Source organism: Octodon degus, unplaced genomic scaffold, assembly GCF_000260255.1.
Source record: "Octodon degus isolate 3935 unplaced genomic scaffold, OctDeg1.0 scaffold00067, whole genome shotgun sequence".
Lineage (NCBI taxonomy): Eukaryota > Metazoa > Chordata > Mammalia > Rodentia > Octodontidae > Octodon > Octodon degus.
In genome coordinates, this window is record NW_004524643.1 from 5294483 (window position 1) to 5312638 (window position 18156).

The 18156-nt window shown below is 47.6% G+C and overlaps 1 protein-coding gene and 1 long non-coding RNA gene across 3 annotated transcripts in view; one reads left to right on the top strand and one right to left on the bottom strand.

Moving 5' to 3' along the window:
- LOC111817708 overlaps positions 1-11592 on the bottom strand; it is a 16956-nt gene extending 5364 nt beyond the window's left edge. Inside the window, exons 1-2 of one of the 2 annotated variants that reach the window (XR_002821841.1) lie at positions 11329-11592; positions 674-1125 (exon numbers count right to left, since the gene is read on the bottom strand). This is a non-coding gene — a long non-coding RNA (uncharacterized LOC111817708). The remainder of the gene's footprint in view (positions 1-673; positions 1126-11328) is intronic. The other variant, XR_002821842.1, reaches the window with a different exon arrangement.
- Parva (parvin alpha) overlaps positions 1-18156 on the top strand; it is a 158443-nt gene that overhangs the window by 32770 nt on the left and 107517 nt on the right. The gene's annotated exons all lie outside the window — the stretch shown is intronic.

Here is an 18156-nt window from a genome sequence, read left to right on the forward strand (position 1 = left end):
TTCTCAGTAAACAGGCTCATGCTCGGGTTCACTTGAACTCAGAACTCCGGCCGACCTAGCCCTGCTAAGCTCAGGTTCCCTCAAAGGGCTGGTTCCAGGGTCGGGCATGGCCTCTTCACACCTTGCTGCAGACATGCTGGGCAGTGCGAACAGGGCCCCTGACATAGCTTTCAGAGGGGACTAAGCCCTTCCCCACCCCCTCACGTAATATACCACCTTCCCTGACAGAAGAGCAGACTCACATTTTATTAGTTATGGTAGAAGCAGCTTATGGAAAACTGGAATAATTGGGTCCCTACTTCCACTTTATTCTGGGGGTCTTTCAGCATTTCTTATAAGCATGTACCCCAGATGGCCACCCCATTAGCTCACTGTTTAACATGGCTTCGTTTTAGCAGTAGGAATTGTATAGAGAGGAGGCCTGCCAGCACCGCTCGACTGTGGCCTTGTGTGTCTTTTATCTGCATCGATTTGGCAAACACGGTTTACAGTGTCAGCCTGCGGTAGCGTGGGGTCTTAGGGTGGCAGTTGCAGCAGGACACTCCAGGGTGCTCAACAGCAGTGGATTCCTGACTTGGAGAGATCGGCTCACGTGTCGCAGGGCTGCTGGTGCAAAGGGGTTATGGCCCTGGGAAAGGTGTCCAGTCCTGAAGGGATTCAAGTGCCCACTTACTGTGACTGGGCCAAGAGGAGTGAAGAAAGTCCTTGGTCCTGAGCCTGATCCTCTGGTCCCCAGTGGCAGAACTCAAGGTGGCCAGCAGTGGGCGTTCCTGAGTCTTCCACCATTGGGCCATCTATCGCTGGCATGGGATGGCAGCTGGCCGGAGCCTTGGGCTGACGATGAGGTGGGGACTGGAGAGGCTGCTGAGAGTGGAAAGCGTGCACTGATTTGGCTCCACTGGGGCAGCACGGGTGGTCCTGCTCACTTCCAGCTGTGGAGCTTGAGTCATCAGGAGCCTCGCCAGGGTGCTTCGGACACGTGGCAGAGCCCAGAGCGCCTGTGGTCCTGGCACCTGACCCTGGCCATCCTCGTCCTTTCTGGAACTTAATGACCCATTGTCTGCAGTCGCTGGAGGAGGCTGCAGAGTAGACCCTGTAATGTGATTGACATGGTTCTCCCACAGCCTGTACGGGAACAGTAATGAAAACCACTCGCATGTGTCTAGTTTTGCAGTTTACAAAGGAAGGAATTTGGGCTCTGTCAACTACCAGCTGGGTATCCCTGGCGCCTCTCACTTAAACCTTATTAGCCTCAGTTTCCTCATTTATAAAGAGGGATAATAAATATTTGCCTTACCCACCTACTTGTTTTTTCCTCAGCGAGAGGATGGTTTTTCCTTTTGGAAAGAAAGAAGAGGCAGGATGAGGGAGAGACAGACAGACAGAGATTGAGGAATATTTGAGGAAGTATAATAGAACTGGGACAGCTCTATAGGAAAGGCCAGAATAAATTTGTAGCAGGAGAGGGGAAAGCAAGCATTCTCTTTCTCAGGTTGTCTGAAATTGCATGATATACCTTTTAATGGACACTGAAATTGCATTGAATGTAAATCACATTATAATTACATTTTTACAGATTACAAATGGAGCACATACGTCTCACAGTGTAGCCCACGTTGGCCTCAAACTCAACATCCTCCCAAGAGGAAATTCAGGAGAAAAAAAAACAACCTTAAGACAAGTATTAAATTAAATTGTAGCTTTTATGCTGTTATTATTTAGTTGTTTTCGCATTTCTCATACATCTAATATGTTAATGCTATAATTAGAGCCATACTTATGCTCCTTAGAGCTTTTTCAGTGTTATTTATAGATACTCTCTTTTTTAGCTTTTTTTTCTCTGCAAAATTAGGATTGTGTCGTATATCCATTTGGATTCTCCAGAGAAATAGAACCAATAGGGGAATTCTTAAGAACAGACTTATTTTAAGAAGTTGGCGCATGTTATGGTTTGTGTCTAGTCGTCCCTCCAAAGCCTCATGTAAAGTCATGGGGTGGACTTCTAGAGTTTATGATTAACTCATGGTCCACTGGGACTCTGGGTGTGAGTGTTACTGGGATTACGGGTGTGAGGACTGCTGGGATTATGGGTGTGAGGACTGCACCCCGCCGGGGCAGACAGTCTGAATGCAACCTAGGGGAGACAGACTTGCTCTCTGTTGCCACTGTTGCTACCACTCCCTTCGCTCTCTGCCCATTGCTGCCACCATGACAGGCTGCCCTCTGCCATGTGCTGCTCTGCCTTGGAGCCAGCTGAGTATGGACCGAAACTTGCAGTAACTGAGAGCTGAGTAAACCTCTCCTTCCTTCATTTTGGTTATTGGGTATTTGTCTTAGCAACGAGAGAACAGTAACTGAGACAGTGCAGATGATTGTGAGGTAGGTAAATCCGGAATCTGTCGGGCAGTCTCCCAGGCCTGAAGCACACACAGCACAGGCAGGAGTCTGCTGGAGTCTTGAGGCAAGGTGAGAAACCTGCTTTTTCTCTTAAGGCCTCCAACTGGTTGATTGGATGAGGTCTGTCTTCCATGTAGAATGTTATCTCCCTTAGTTAAAGTCAATTGATATTAATCACAGCCACAAAATGCCTCCACAACAATATCTAGGTTAGTGTCTGATTGTGACTGGATACTTGGCCAGTCATAGACTGCAGTCTTAGCACTCAGAAGTCTGAGGTAGGAGAATCATGAGTTCAAGGCCAGCCTACATAATGAGACGCTGTCTCAAAACTGCCCCAAACCCCCAACAAACAAACAAACAAACAAACAAAAATATGGGAACAGTGGCATAGCCTAGGCGACCACAAAACTGAGCATGATATATTGTTGCCTTATCTTGTATTCTGACAGGTTGACTTTGCTCATTATGAACATTTTCTTACAGCAACAGATATCCTTTAAAAACTTCCTATTTAATGAGCATATAGTAAGTGCCAACTTACAAACATTTGAATTGCAAACTTTCACACATGCGCTGTGTTAGATTCAGAGGTGCACTGTACAATACTCACTTGGCAGATCACAAACATCCAACTTACAGATGTTCTACTGGAATGTAACTCACTCGTAAGTCAGAGGAGGCTTACTCTATTATCTTTTCACTAGTCGACTTTACTCTGATTTATTTAGAAATTTTGAGGCTGGTGAGATAGCTCAGTGGTCTAAAGCACCCGCCTAGGCAAGCTTAGGCAAAGTACAGGGATCGCAGTTTGATCCCCAGTACCACATGCTGTGCCAGCCCCGGCCCCAAGGTACGCTGAGCCTGCCACCAAAAAAAAAAAAAAAAAAATCCAAATTTTTAGATATGTATGTGTTTGTATGTTTTTCACTGTAGATATTGTTATAAACATCCTCGTGTGTCTCTTCTTTTTATGCATTCCTTATTGGTCTTTAGAGTATATTCCTTAGTATGGAATTTCTGGGTCCAAAAATATGAAGATATGAAGACTTTTAAGCTTTTAATACACATTCCTAAAGCTTGTCTGGGACGTTGCTGCTCAGAGTGACCCTTAGAGGGCTCATCAGGATCACCTTGTGTCTCACGAGAAGTACAGGGTCTGAGGCCTGACCCTAAACCTATTGAATCAGTGTTTGCAGGTTAGCAAGATCCCCGGGCATCTTGTGTCTGTGTTAAAGTCTGAGAGGCACTGCCCAAGGAGATCTTGACCAACTTATAGTGCTGCCAGAAATTTGTGGAGAGATTCGTGTGATTACACTGTCATCAGTACTGCGCGCTATTTTGTTTTCCATCTTTGCTAAGTTGCTGGCCATGCAATGAATGGTATGCTATTGGTCTTTTTTTTTTTTTTTTTTAATATTTTTATTTAGTGTGTGTGTGTGTGTGTGTGTGTGTGTGTGTGTGGCCAGCTCAGCCCACCAGGGGGCGGGCTGGCTGGCATGTGGTGCTGGGGATTGAACTGCGGTCGCTGTCCTTTTTGCTTAGCTTAGCTTGTTCTAAGTAGGTGCTTGAGACCACTGAGCCATCTCACCAGCCCCCGTATGCTATTGGTCTTTTGATTTTTTTTTTTTTTTACTTTATAGTAAATTTATTGAATAAGATGACTTCCACAGAGATTCAGTTAGCCAAAATCTGTAGTTCTAGCTGGCCTGTAATCCCAGCATTCAGGAGGCTGAGGCAGAAGGATTACCATGAATTTGAACTCAGCCTGGACTATGTACCAAGGCTTTTGCTCAGAAAAGAAAAAAGAAAGATTGATGTTCTTTTGTTTGTCTGTTGTTTATTTTTTTTTGAGACCAACTCTTGCTGTGTAGGCTAGGCTGGCCTTGAACTCACTATACAGTAAAGGCTTGGGGAGGGCGTCACTCTCTGCTTTCTATTCCTCCTGTGTTGTAAGTCTGTTGCTCATATAATAAAAATACCATAGACCAGGTGACATGCAGACACCAGAAATGTGTTTCCAGCTTGAGGTTGGGAAGTAGAGGATTCAGATGCCTGGGGACCTGGTGTCTGAGGTGAGCACGCCTCCTCAGGGGTGGTACTGCCTCGCCTGTCTTCATGTGCCGGAGGGAGGGAGGAGTCTCTCGTGTCTGTGAGGACATCAGTCCCTCTGCTTGGGCTCTATGCTTATGACCCAATCACCTTCTCCTAATGGTTTTATCATGAATTTGCGGGGAGTACAGCTAGCTATTCAGACCATAGCATCCTGTTGCTCTTAGGACAGGAAAGATCATGGTGAGAAGGGACAGGCATTGCCCCACATTGCTGCCACTGTTATTTTACCCTCTCCTGGCTGCTGCTGCTTGAAACGTGGCCCTGCCAGGAATTGTTGAAGAGTTCCTCCACACGGCTCGCTTGGCGGAGCTTCAGTCTGGATTCTGTGATGCGGGGGCCTTAGTCACGTGCTGAATCACAGCCCTCCAGGGCTGCCCACAGAAAACCACGATGACATCGTCTTCATTTCCCTACTAAGGGAGACAACAAAGTGGACCCCAAGTCTTGACGCTTCAAGTGTGTCTGACTATGAGAACACAGTCTGAGCGCTTCCTGAGAGCCTAGAACCATCCTCTCCCCGCCTCCCACACCTGAAGGCTCTCTTCTGAGACCTCAGTGCTACTTCGCATATCTGCAGGAAAAATGATGCTTAACTGCCGTGTTCTACTACAAGCACTGTGAGCAGAACAGATGTCAGGAAGAGGCTGTGAACTATAGATTGTTGTTCTTTGGAGCTGAAGCAAAGAGGAACTAAACCATGAGGAGAGATTTTAAAAATACTTCACTTAAAACATGCCTGGTAAATAAAACATTCTTCCTGGCCAGCTTTTCTTGGTGTTTTCTGAATCCAGGGGTACTCCCTTTCGGGTGGGAGAACAGGGCCTTGCTGGGCTCCAGTTACATGGACCAGTCCCCCCCCATTGGTTTCCTTTTTCACCCCCCAGGTGTTCCCAGCTCCTCCATGTATCTGCACCAGAGGCGAGAGCTGACAAGCAATCCAGCAATCTTAGTTCCTCCTGCCTCAGCCTCAGTGCTGGTCTTATTCAGCCTTCTAGAGTGGCATTAGCATAAGGGTAAAGCTCACTGGATGTACAACCTGCTCGCAGAATGCTTTGAGTCCCAGAGGTGTTTTGTGGCTGGAGGGCTTTCGGGCAGGCCTCTCTGCCTGGTAAGGAATAAATCTTCCTGCCATCTGATCACCCTGCCTTCCGCTGCTAAAATAAAATTTAAGTTTCCTGAGACGGGGACTTCTTTCCTGCTCAAGAGCCTGCTGTGACTTCCCACCCTTTCAAAGCTGCAGCACGTTATGTCTTCCTCAGTCTGGCCTCCAGGGGCTGGCTGTGACTTGCCTTTGCTTTCCTCTGCTTCCTAAGAGGCAGCTTCTGCCCGTGGTCTTTCCCTTGTGCCCTGCCCACTCCAGGGCGCACACCTTCGGTTGGTCGTTTTCCTGTTGTCTCCACACACCCCTCCTCTGCCCAACTTAATAAACCCAGCTGCTGTGTCCCCACTGTGTCTTACAAGGGCGACCCTGCGGTGCTTCTCGGCGTAGAAGTGGAGCCTGGACTGGCGGCCTCCCGGTGCCTCTGATCGGTTCATCTGGGGATCAGTTTCTCTCGTGTGACTATGAATTCCTGGTTTGCAGACCACGTCTTCTTGGACTCTCCCAGCTGAGCATGCAGACGGGGCCTGGTGATCCCAGGGCTGGGCGCTTGCTCTGTTACTACAGATGCGCTCCACTGAGTTGGGGACATCAGGGAGCTGGACTGGGTGTTTCTATCTCTGCGTCTCTTAGCTAAAGAAAGCAGGGGACTGCTCTACCAGAGGCCAGTGGGAATATCCGTGCTGGCTGGAATCTCAGCTGGCAAGCTTGGCCGTATCCCTGTTTCCTCATTGGTACGATACAGATTTGTGGACTTCGTAAATATTTATCGAGTGCTTACTGTATACTAAGCCCTATTTTTATGAGTCCAGGACACAGCAGAGAATAACATAGACGAGATATCTTTCTGGGCCAATTGAGAAGCAAGTTATTAGCATGTTAGAGAGCAGCAGCCGGGCATGTGTGGGGGCGGAGCATGCCTCTCTGGGAATGGGGGAATTTGAGCTGAGACCTGAACAGTGAGGATCTTGGGGACTAGTGACCCAGAAGGAGGGGTCTGTGGGCTCAGGCGTGGGATTCCCAGGAAGGAAATGGAGGCCGGCACGGCGGAAGCATCGAGGCCTTTGGGGAGGCCAGTGAGGGCTAGGGCTGGGCGCTGAGCCAGGGCTGGGTCCCCTGGGGCCTAGAAGGAATTTTTCCCAAGCCACGTGTAACGCCACGTGGAGATTTGCTAGGGGAATGGTGTGATTGGGGCGTTAACAGCACCGCCGCGCAGACATGCAATACAATTAAGTAGGAGGAAGGCTAGCAGGTGTGTGGTAGGGACACCCAGTGGGCGCTTGACAAGAGATAATTGTTTCACATCTTCGAGACAGAATGTAAGAGACAGGTCTCTTACAATATGACCTTAAAAGATGAGGTATGTTATAGTGTGACTAATAGTGCCCCCAAAATATCTGTATCCTAAGCCCTGGAATCTGCAGATTTGTTACCTTCCCTGGCAAAGAGGAGCTAACAGTGCAGAATCCAGGTTGTTGTCTTGGTTACTCTTCTCTCATTGCTGGGACAAAATGCCCAACATCCAGAATTAAGGAAGGAAAGAGGAGCTGTCAACTCATGCTCAGCTGGCTCCAAGGCAGATTGGCACATGGCAGAGGGCAGCTGTTCATGGCGGTGGAAAACAGCAAAACAGCAAGCACTAAAGGGCAGAAGCAGCAGCAACAATGGCTACGGAGGGTAAGTCTGTCTCCCTTATGTTGCATTCAGGCTATCTGCCCCAGGCTGGGTGTAGCACTCACACCCATAATCCCAGCAGCACTCACACCCATAATCCCAGTAATCACAGTCTAGAAGGCCACGCCATGACTGCATGTGGCTTTGAGGGGAACAACTAAACACAAACCGTAATAGTTGCTAATCAGCTGCCCCTAAAACAAGAAAGTGATCTTGAATCACCCAGAAGACCAGTGTGACCACCAGGGTCCTTCAGAGTTTGCTTGATGACACATGCCTGTAATCTCAGCTACTCGGCAGGCTGAGGCAGGAGGATCACAAACTTGAGCCCAGCCTGAACAACTTCTCGAGACCCTGTTTCAAGATAATTTTTTTTGCATGGACTGGGAATGCAGCTTGGTGGTGAATGTGTGTGTGCCTAGCATGTGCACGGCCGTTGGTTCAATTCCTGGTAGAGACAGGAGAACGCGGAGGGAGATGTGATGTGACCAGTGGTGAAGGTGGGTAAGAGGCCATCATGAAGCAGTGCAGGTGGCCACCAGCGGCTGGAAAAGGCAAGGAAGGGTTTCCCCATCGGCTCTGCTGATGTCTGGATTTTATTCTGGTGAGGCCCATTTTGATTTCTGGCCTCCAGGACTACGCAGCGAGCGGTCAGTGTGTGTTATTTTAGGCCACAAAGTTTGTGGTCATTTGCTGCAGCAGTAGAAGGAAAACAAGCTCTTGGCACCAAGTCTCCTAAACTCCAGTGCAGTCCCTTGCAGTGTGACCCGTGGCCCAGGAGTCTTAAGGCCCTTCGCCCACTGAGGGTGCCTGCTGCCTGCCAGGCTGTGGAAGCTGGCACCTTCACTTGGGAAACGGATGCTGTAGGGGACCTGTGGTGGTACCACGGCATCTAGGGGGTTCCAGGTTGCAAATGTGCTGTAGCCGGATGAGTTCTGCTGCTTTTAAGTGGCCTGGGAGGGTAGAGGAGGCTGCAGAGCACGTGGTGCGAGATTGGGCTTCTGGCTGGCCCCAACATCTTCTGGCCAGGTGGCCCAGGCCGAGGGACTGTGGAGCTGGTGCAGGGTGTGTGGCTGGTGGCCTGAAGCACCCCGGGGCAGCACACCCTCAGTGGCCGGACTTCCCTGCCTGTGAGCAGGTCCCGTGCTTGGGCTTCTGTCAGCTTTCCTCCGGGTCCTGTCACCCTATCTGTGGAGGCGGACCCCTTTCGGGCGTGCATTTGGGGTTCAGAGTGATTGGTCGGGGCAGCATCCACAGGGACCCATCCTACGCACGGCCTTGGCTTTATCCTTTTAGGGAAGTTCGTTCGCGCCCCTTGCTTCTCCTCCCCCCTTTGGGTGCGGTGCTAGAAGATCCTAGCAGCAGGGCCAGGCGCCCGCCCGTGCCAGCCTGCACGCTGCAGCTGCCAGAGCGCTCACTGCAAACCCAGTTCTGGCCTCGCCCCTCCTGAGAGGAAAACTGCCAGGACTCTCATCCATAGCCATGGCTTCCAGTGGCAAGGCAGGACAAAAGGGGCATAGGACCTTGTTTTTCAATGAAATATCACACTGAACCATAGCATAGACAGTCGAAAGTCCAGAGACAGTGATGTCATCATTAAATAGCTGAACTCTGACAGCAGACAGACCTGGGCTCAAGTTGACCCTCTGCCACTTATTTGTACGACCACAGGCAAGTTGTCTAACTGCTCCGTGCCTCCTTTTCCTATCTGTGAAATGGGGAGGTGGTACTGATAGATGCTAGCCTTGGGGCTGTGGTTGGCACCAGATGTGATAGGTAACAGAGTCCTGAGCAGAGGTTCCAGCTTAGTGGAGCTCTCCAGGGAGGAATGGCTGACACTGCTAGAGTATAAATCAGTTTTCTGAGTTCTAATTTATAATGTTTTTTTTTTTTTTTTGGGTGGAACCAGGGATTGAACTCAGGCTCTTGCGCTTGCCAGGCAAACGCTTATTCTACTGAGCCATCTCCACGGCCCTATAGCACTTAACTACCACAAAGCCTTAACTATCATAACAAGAATTTGACTATTTGGACGAACAAAGACATTTTGATGGATTTTATCTTTTAGAAGTTTCAGAATTCAGAAAAAAAAAGGGGGGAGGGGGGAGTCAGGCTGGCTCAGTGGTTGGCTCTCTAATAAGTTCCTTTCTTTGCTCCAGGGGATCCCGTTAGCTTAGCTACCACATCTCTTTAGGTTCCTCCAGGCTGTGTTAGGTTTGGGGATTTTCCCTGACAGTTTTCAGGACAGGTCAGGTATTTTGTAGGAGTCTCTTGGAATTTATCTGATGACCTTCTCATGGTTCAACTGCTGTGAAATATACAAATTTGAAGTCAGTGGATTACGGTCAGCTTTCTAGAATTTTCTCTTAGCTTCAGGGTCCTGGAAACTGGAATCATGTCTGTGGAGAGCCTATAGCATGGCTTGAAAAATCACTGATAGGGAAGATCAACTCTCCCATCTTGGACAAGGTTCTCTGTTGGTCAGCTTTCTGTCTGTCCCTGAATGAGCCAGGGCTGGGGGAGGTTGGTGCCTCTCTTGGAACATCTTCCTTTCTCTGCTGGCTCATTGCTGGTCCCCAAGAAAAGACTTGAAGGAGTGGTTGAAACTTTACTTCTTCCCTGGTTTCCTTCCCACACTCCCGAGGTAACAGGCACGGTCCACTGGGCTCCCCTGACGCATCTCTTCATGCTGTCCTTCTTGGGTCTTCTGCCCGCCTTCGCTATGCTGAAAGGTTCTTGAGAGCTCCTCCTCACGTCAGCATGGGCTTGCCACACAACAGGCACTCACCAGATGCGTCATACATGACTGTGCCATTAGAGAAAGGCACCATTTCCACGCCAGCCTGGACACAGCGTAAGCTGCCTTTGTCCTGAGAACCCAGGGGGCGCCAGCAGGTGATGGAGGCGCCAGTGGTCAAGTCTTGGATGGATCTGTTAAGCCTTTTTTTCCACCCCTACCCCAAAGGGTGTGAGAATACTTGTGAGTATGGCCAGGACCACCAGGGGGCCCCAGGAGGCAGCTCTACAGCCTGTTGTGGTGGGAGGGGCAGAGGCTTTGGCTTCAACAAGCCGCCTCCCGCCGACTCTTCAGAGAAAGTGTGTCAAAAGAGAGGTCTGTTTTGCCACCAATGTGCCAGGCGCTGTAGCAAGGACAGGATGTACCAGCCTGTTCTGCAAACATGAGTGGACCCCAGATGCCCTTTACCCTGGAGGTCTTTGCTACAGAGAAAAGGACAAAAGATGTAGAGAGCCTGGAAATAATATTTGTAGGAACAAATGATCCCATTATATGTGCAAGCAGACCTTTACTTTGTTCAGAACTCCTAATTCCCCCTTCTACTTCAGTGTTAATAGTTCTTGTTGGACTTGAGATTCTGAGTGGATAGTCCTAAAGCCAAGATTACCACTGAGAACTTGGAGTCAAAACCTTGGGGCTTTTTCTCCTCTTTTCTTTTTTTTTTTTCTTTTTTCTTTTTTTTTTTTTTTTTTTTTTTCTTTTTTTGAGTTCTATTAAGAAGAGGAAAAAATATAGCTGAGTTAATTTGAAATAATGGAGCTTGAAGTAGAAATTGCTCTCTGGAGTCAAGAACAGCTATTATTTTGTTTTTGTTGTTGATATTATTAATAGTAATAATAACAATGGGTCTCATTTATTGGATGCCCACTTTCAAGCCTGGCACAGTGGTGGCGGCGGCATCGGCGTGTGCCAAGCATTTGCCATTGCATCCATTGGGCATACAAAGCGAATTAGACCAGTGTGACCCTGGCCTGTTCTCCAGAGATACCATATCCTTTGCACAGAGAGGAAACTGAGGCTTAGGAACATGGAGTGATTTCTCCAGGGCCCAAATCAGATCTCTGGCTTAGAGACCTGAATTCTTTCCAGTCACCCAACATACCCCAAGAGGATATAACAGGTGCCAGGCATAAAAATGCCCATGCCCAGGGGAAAGGAAGGAATTATCACAGGAGCTGGAAAAATGTAAGCAAGACAAACAATGCTATCATTAATCATTTTGATAAAAAGAATGATAGTCTCTTACCTTTCTGGGGGTCACGAGCGTCCTAGCATTCATGTTAGACCAATAACATAGAAGAATCAGTGCTGGTATTTAGTGCTGTTGGTATTCAGAAGACTTTTACAGTTTACTGTAAAAGCAAAGTGAAGATGGGGCCTCCATCTGCCTTTTGTGAGGCAGACTCGTCCTTCTCAGGGTCTTCTCTGTGTCCGCCCCTGTGTGACCCCTGAATGACCACTGAGTCAGAGATGCTCCAGGCTGGCTCCTGGACGCTGACAGCCGCAGCTCCCTCCCCTGAAGGCCACTGTTTTTCCGGATGAGGATTCTAAACAGTGGAGCCCAGAACCAATCTGGGAGAACCCTCCCTCCAGCTGAAAGATATTACTCGCCTGTGGACCGCTTTCTTAAACAGGAGAAACTTTATAACCGGAGCACAAAGCTAGCTATACACAGCACAGGGACAGAACGACGACGTTCAGAAACCTCTCGGACTTTGGTCACACACGATCACCCAAGTCTCCTGGAAGCCACTGTAGATGTCAGAACCAGGATGCACCCTGCCCCTGGCCAACCCAGGGATGCAAGGGTCACACAGTGGCCAAGCCTGGCACATGCCCTGGTCCCCTGAGCCAAGCTCTGAGACAGACCCCTCATGCCAGCCTGAAGCTATTAATTATTTTTCATTGTCAAACCTTTGTCAGCAACTTCATCCCAAAAGCAGTGGTTTATTTTCCCTTCGGTGGTGTTTGTGACTCTAGTAAATAAGAGGTAATTACACTCCAGTTTTAAATTAAAACAAAAAAGCTAGGGATGCCAGTGAAGAGTTATTTATATTTTACAACAGCGCCCTTCCCTAGCCAAAGACTCAGCATGCTTAATGGACTGTGTTTCATGCACAATCTGGGTAGTCTGGGTCCTTTGCATTGCTTCTCTTTCTTTCTTTCTTTTCTTTTTTCTTTCTTTTTTTTTTTTTTTGCAGTACTGAGGATTGAACTCAGACCCTTGCACTTGCCAGGCAGGCGCTTATTCTACTGAGCCATCTCCCCAGCCCTGTGTTGCTTTTCTTTTTAGAGGCCTGAAGTCCCTGTCTTTTGCTCCATCTTAGTATTAAATAATGCTTCAGATTTTTTTTGTCTTCTAGCAGTGCTAGAGGACTTTAAAATTGGGAAACTATAATTAAAATGTCCACATTAAGGAGCTGTGAGATTAAATGAGAGCCTGGATTAGGAAGCATTTGAAGGTTTTTTTTTTTTTTTTTAAATTTTTTTTTGTGTGTGTGTGTGTGGCCAGCTCAGCCCACCAGGGGGCGGGACTGGCTGGCATGTGGTGCTGGGGGATTGAACCGCGGTCCCTGTGCTTTGCTAAGCTTGTTCTAAATAGGTGCTTTAGACCACTGAGCCATCTCACCAGCACCTGAAGGTGTTTTTATCGTGTGCAGTTGTTTATCTGGGTGTCATCCTCTGAGAGAAATGCATTCTTGTCTCATGGCTGCAGAAAAGCTCACTTTTTTTTTAAAATTGTTAGTTTGTGCCTGGAAAGTGGAACTGTATTCAGATGAGTCCTTATAAACATTTGATTTTACTTTCCTAAGACGCAAAAGGAATTATGAGAAGTCACTTTTCAAATGGAATCAGAGCCTTCTTTGTCCTTGTTTACCTTCTGAAGCCATCAGGCACTGGAGGGGAAGTCGGCTATGGATTGTGGTCACCTGGGACCAGTGTGAACGAGCAGCTGATTGTGGGCCTGGTGGGAGTTGAAGAGCCCTTGTGACCTGAAGGCTGGGAAGAGAGGCTGTCTCGCTCCCGAAGGAGAAGTCCCGCGGCTGGCCACAGAGGAGAAGGCAGACTGGACGGCTGGGCTCACGGTGCCGCTGGCAGGGACCTCTGGCCGGCCGGGCCCCCTGGCTGGTGCTCTCCACCCTCCCTCCTCCCCTCCCATCCCCAGCACCTTGGTGGAGTGATGGGTTGGGGTTGTAAGGGCTGCATGGAGCCTGCGTCTTCCGGTCAGCCGCTGGCTGGGTATAGACCGACCCTGGAAACTGGAAGTCCGTGAAAACTCTACAGAGACATCGTGCTACTCCTAGGAGCAAAGATGGAACGGGAAACCTCAACCTTGGATCCCAGCCTGGCAGGGGGGTGGGGAGGAAAGTAAGGTTTGTGCGCCATGTATTAAGTCTTCTCATAGACCTTTCAGTTACAAATCATAGGAAAAAGCCATATTGTAACAGCTGTGCATCTGAAGTGCCACCTATTTTTGCCTAGTAAGTGGCATTGCCTCGTGCTGCCCACTCCCTGCTCCCACCCGCAGGTTGCCTGTGATCAGCAGCAGCGCTCCCTGATGTCATCCAAACTTAGATTTATTTGGAGGAGACAAAGAGAGCGTTAGCCCAGGAGGAGCGACAGCCAGGGCTTACTCTCCAGGGGAATCAGCCTTTACATCATCTGAACCGAAGACATTTTCTGGACTGCAATATACATGATCGCAGATCTTAATTGGAGGCATAGATGTTAAAATAATTTCATTTTGAAATATGGTGGTTGTAAAACGCAGCATTAACATGAGAAGTCAATAATTCAAATTTTATTTGCTCTGATATCAAAGAGGTATCTTTCTGCTTCCACCAGGCAGGAGGGGGTGGGGGTGGAGAGAGATTGAGAGAGACTTAAGTTAGCATTTTGCTGAAAGCAGTACTTTTTAGGCCCAATTTTAGTTTTCAAAAAAGCCTTGTAATGATTTGTTTGGCCTCTGAAACCCACAAATATCATGCATAGCTCCCCAAATCTTTGTGAAAAGGTACAGCGCCTTCTCTGCGTAGCCACTGGCTCTAATCTGTGGCTGCCTTATTAGGGGCAGAAAGTCTGAAAACTTCGGAGAACTGTTTCTAGTCCCTATTTGTTTCCCCTTTCAACATCATAATGCCATGGTGAACCGGCTGTTTTGGCAAAGAGGTCTTAAGTGGAATAATTAAGGGGGAATTTTCCCCCTTGGTGAAACTGATTGACCAGCCTGTGTGACTAGCTTTAGAAAAATTTCATCTGTAGAATAATTGTGACCATTATGAACATAAATGGCTTTGTCACCCTCCAGCAAGCAGATGGAGCATATGTTTCACATTATTAATTTGAGGCAGCATTAAGCCTGGTCAAAGCAACTTTTAAGAGAGCGGACTCCGCAAATCTTGTGCCAAGTCCACCTCAAGAGACGGTGTTCATACCGTCCCAGCCTGTCTGATAGAAATACGGTGAAGTGGAGGGTCCATTTACAGTAAATACGTTGCAGAGGAAGATGAGTCAGGCGACTTCAGAGTGAACCCATTTCTACAGAACTTCATTAATTAATACCAAAAGCTGAAGATTTCACAGACTGTGTGTAGAGCTTCCTGGACAGCTAGAACCTTTGTCCAACTCTACCACCATCCACCCTTATGCAGGATCCTCACCACCTCAGGAAGGAAGAAGAGGACCGCAGAGGAGACAGGGGAGAGGGGATCACAGAGAGAGACAAGTGTTTGAAAAAGAAAGGGATGGTGGTCCACGGCTGAGGTGGGGGAGATCCTTTGAGCCCAGGAGTTCAAGGCCAGCCTGGGCAACATAGTCTCCATCTCAGAAAAAGAAGGGGAGAGAAAGGGTGTGGAAACCAGAAGGAGGGAGGGCAGATGGAGAGAAGGTCAGGAGATGAAGAACTATCAGAAAGTGGGTGGTTAGGTCTAATCTTACATAGATTTTTCATGGCATTTATGCTTCCTGGTACATCTGTCGTGTGAGTCTCTCTTTAGCAGATTACTAAGTCAAAATAAAACTGTACATCTTTTAAATACCACTGAGTCATTTGTGAGCTCATATACATGGGTTTATGGAGTGTTATTTTGGAATAACATAACTTATTAAGCTAAGGGCTGCTGTAAATGCTAAGCACAAGACCAAGATCTGTCACTTTAAGGAAATGGTGTATCGGTGCAAAAGACTGGTCAGGGAGATTTGTACATATTCTAGAAACGTTCTGCTCCAGCCACTCCACATGAGGAATTTGTTCTTAAGAATAAGTTGAACAAGAGGGTAAACCCTGGATAGGTGACAGTGTTGTTCATGTTTGCGAAAACTTAAACTCGGCCTAATAAGAAGAGACTGATTAATTTAATTACGGCACCTCATAATGAAATACTATCCCATCCCACAATGAGTATAATCACTATGAACTACAAACATGTAATAAAAATGGAAATTGAAAAAAACAAACCACTGTAACATCATTTAAAATGCAGCACAGCCCTATATGTTGAGGTGGAATGTTTTTTCCTGAACTTGAAACTTTTTCAAAAGGTATTTATATGTGTCTATAAAAATAGGTTTATATTTACAATCAACAAAGTCTGGAAATATATACTTAAAGCATTAACAGTGATTAAATCTGGAAGGTAGGATTCGGAGTGACTTTAATTTTTCTGCTTGTATTTTTCCAATTTACTTTTTATCATGAATATGTATTACTTAATATAAAAAACAATGGGTAAGAGAGGATTTTTCACTCTGAGAGGGAATTTGTTTAAACTTTTTCCCCCCCCCCACAGAAAAACACTTAAATTAAGTATTGGTTGACAGGGGGAAAAAGTTTCGCAAATGTCAAATCCTCTTTCTGGACCCTTCCTCCTTCCCTCCCTCCCTCCCTTGTATCCTTTCTCTCTTCCTTCTTTCTTTCTTTCCTCCCTCCCTCCCTCTCTCCTTCCCTCTCTGCCTCCCTCTTTCCCTCCCACCCTCCTTCTCTCTTCCTTCCTTCCTTCCTTCCTTCCTTCCTTCCTTCCTTCCTTCCTTCCTTCCTTCTTTGCCCTAGGGCTTGGATGCCAACCCTTCTTGCTTGCGCCTGAGTATTTTGGAACCTCAGGTGCCCTCTGGGGAGTCTTCCCTGAGGTGGGAGGCAAGGCACCTCTGGCCAGGCACGAGCTCATGCCAGACCCAGTTCCTCTGGGCTGGACCTTCCCCACCACTTTTTTATATTAAGTCAGCTTGGGTATTGTAAAACACTTTGGAGTGGGGTGGGAAGAAGTCATTTATCTGAAAGAAAACAAATCAGTTGGCAAGTCCCTGGAAACTTCCTGTTGCTATCCCCCTCTGGGCTGGGAGGAGAATCGGAACCAGCCTAGCACTTTGGCACCAATGAGAGTCTTCGGTGGGTGTAGATGACTGGAACTCAGGCTGCTTAATTGGGCCTTGGTTCTCTGTGATACACTCCAGCATCTGGCTGGGTGGCATGGGTTTTGTTCTCTGGTTTGAGCAGGACCAGGGTACCCAGGCCAACCCCACCCATACACTTCTGTGTCCTCCCTTCAGGGGGTTGTGCCATCTGCTTGGGAGCCAAGGTGACCTCTGGGTGCAGCTCCAGCTTTCAGCTTGGGTTCTCTTTGTTGGAGCCAGCCAGTCCCATCGCTGGGGCAGGATGGGTGTGGGAGGTGGACAAAGACAGTTGGGATTCTTTAGCTGGTAGGTTGTTGGCCTGGAACAGAGCCAAGTGCCTCAGCCATCCCTACCGCAGCCTCCCTAGCCTAGGCCCCCACCCCTCCCATTCCTGGACAGGATGGAAGGGCTGGTTCTGACTTGATCTGGGGCTAGTGTGGTGGTTGCTTGCCTCTCTGTCAGGCAACTGCACGTCACAGAAGCTGGATTTCATCTTTTTTATTTTTTCATATTTTAGGGAAGGGTCTACAGGGTGTTCAATAGTGAGACCCTAGTAGTATGGTCTCACTACTAGATAGGACTTGTAGACCCTAGTAGTAGGGTCTCACTACTAGATAGGACTTGTAGTGATCACCTGTTTACAGCCTCCCAAGAGCTAGGATTACAGGTGCACGCCACCATGCCCAGTCTCAGTTGCCATCTCAGCGTGCCCTGGGAGTGGGGTCCGCACAGCAGGCCCACGGATTGAACCCCCAGCCCCTGCGCCTACTTGCAAGCGCTTTAATCCCCTGAGTCATTTGGCCGGCCCTGGATTTCATCTTTATTATGCTTCTACACACTGGCTTTGTGACCCAGGGTGATCCCTGAACCCCTGAGCTTCTGTTTCTTGATTTGTGAAAGTTGAGCTTTATTGCACATAGAGGTGGATTAGAGACTAAGCACTATTCCATGGAGGCAGTGCTTCCCGTGGTGCCTTGCACTCCAGGATGGTCACAGTCCTTATTGCTGTGATAATTAATATCTACTGAACCATGCTTTGTGCTGAGCACTCGTATAAACACTTGGGCTTACTAAATTCTCAGTGTCTCATGAAGAAGGTACTAATTCCATTTATAGATGGGAATTGAACTGTGGAGAGACAGAATCCCTTGCCCAACTTAAGTTGTTGAATCTGTAAAACAGCCAGACAATTTTTATTGTCTTAAAGTACAAATAACTCTACATCGTAACCATTTTTAAATGTATATAGTTCAGTAATTTTAAGTGCACTCACACTGTTGGGCAACCAGCCACCAGGATTCCTATTCATCTCGCAACCACAAAACTCTATCCCTGTTAGTCAACAGTCCCCCGCTCTTCCTTTCAACTCCCTGCAAGTCTGCGTTTCATCTATGAATGCGCACTGTAGGTTCCTTATAGAAGTGGGCTGTTATTTTACTTAGCAAAATATCTTCAAGGTATATTGGTGCCATACCATGTATCAGAATTTCCTGTTTTAAAAAAGCTGAATAATAAATGCCCTATTGTGTTTATTTAGCATATTCTGCTTAGTCATTCACTTATGGGTAGACAAATGGGCTATTTCCATCTTATAACTATGGTTAATAATGTGCTGCCAACAAGGGCTTAGACATACCTGTCTGAGTCCCTACTTTCTTGTTCTTTTAATTTTTTTTTTTTATTT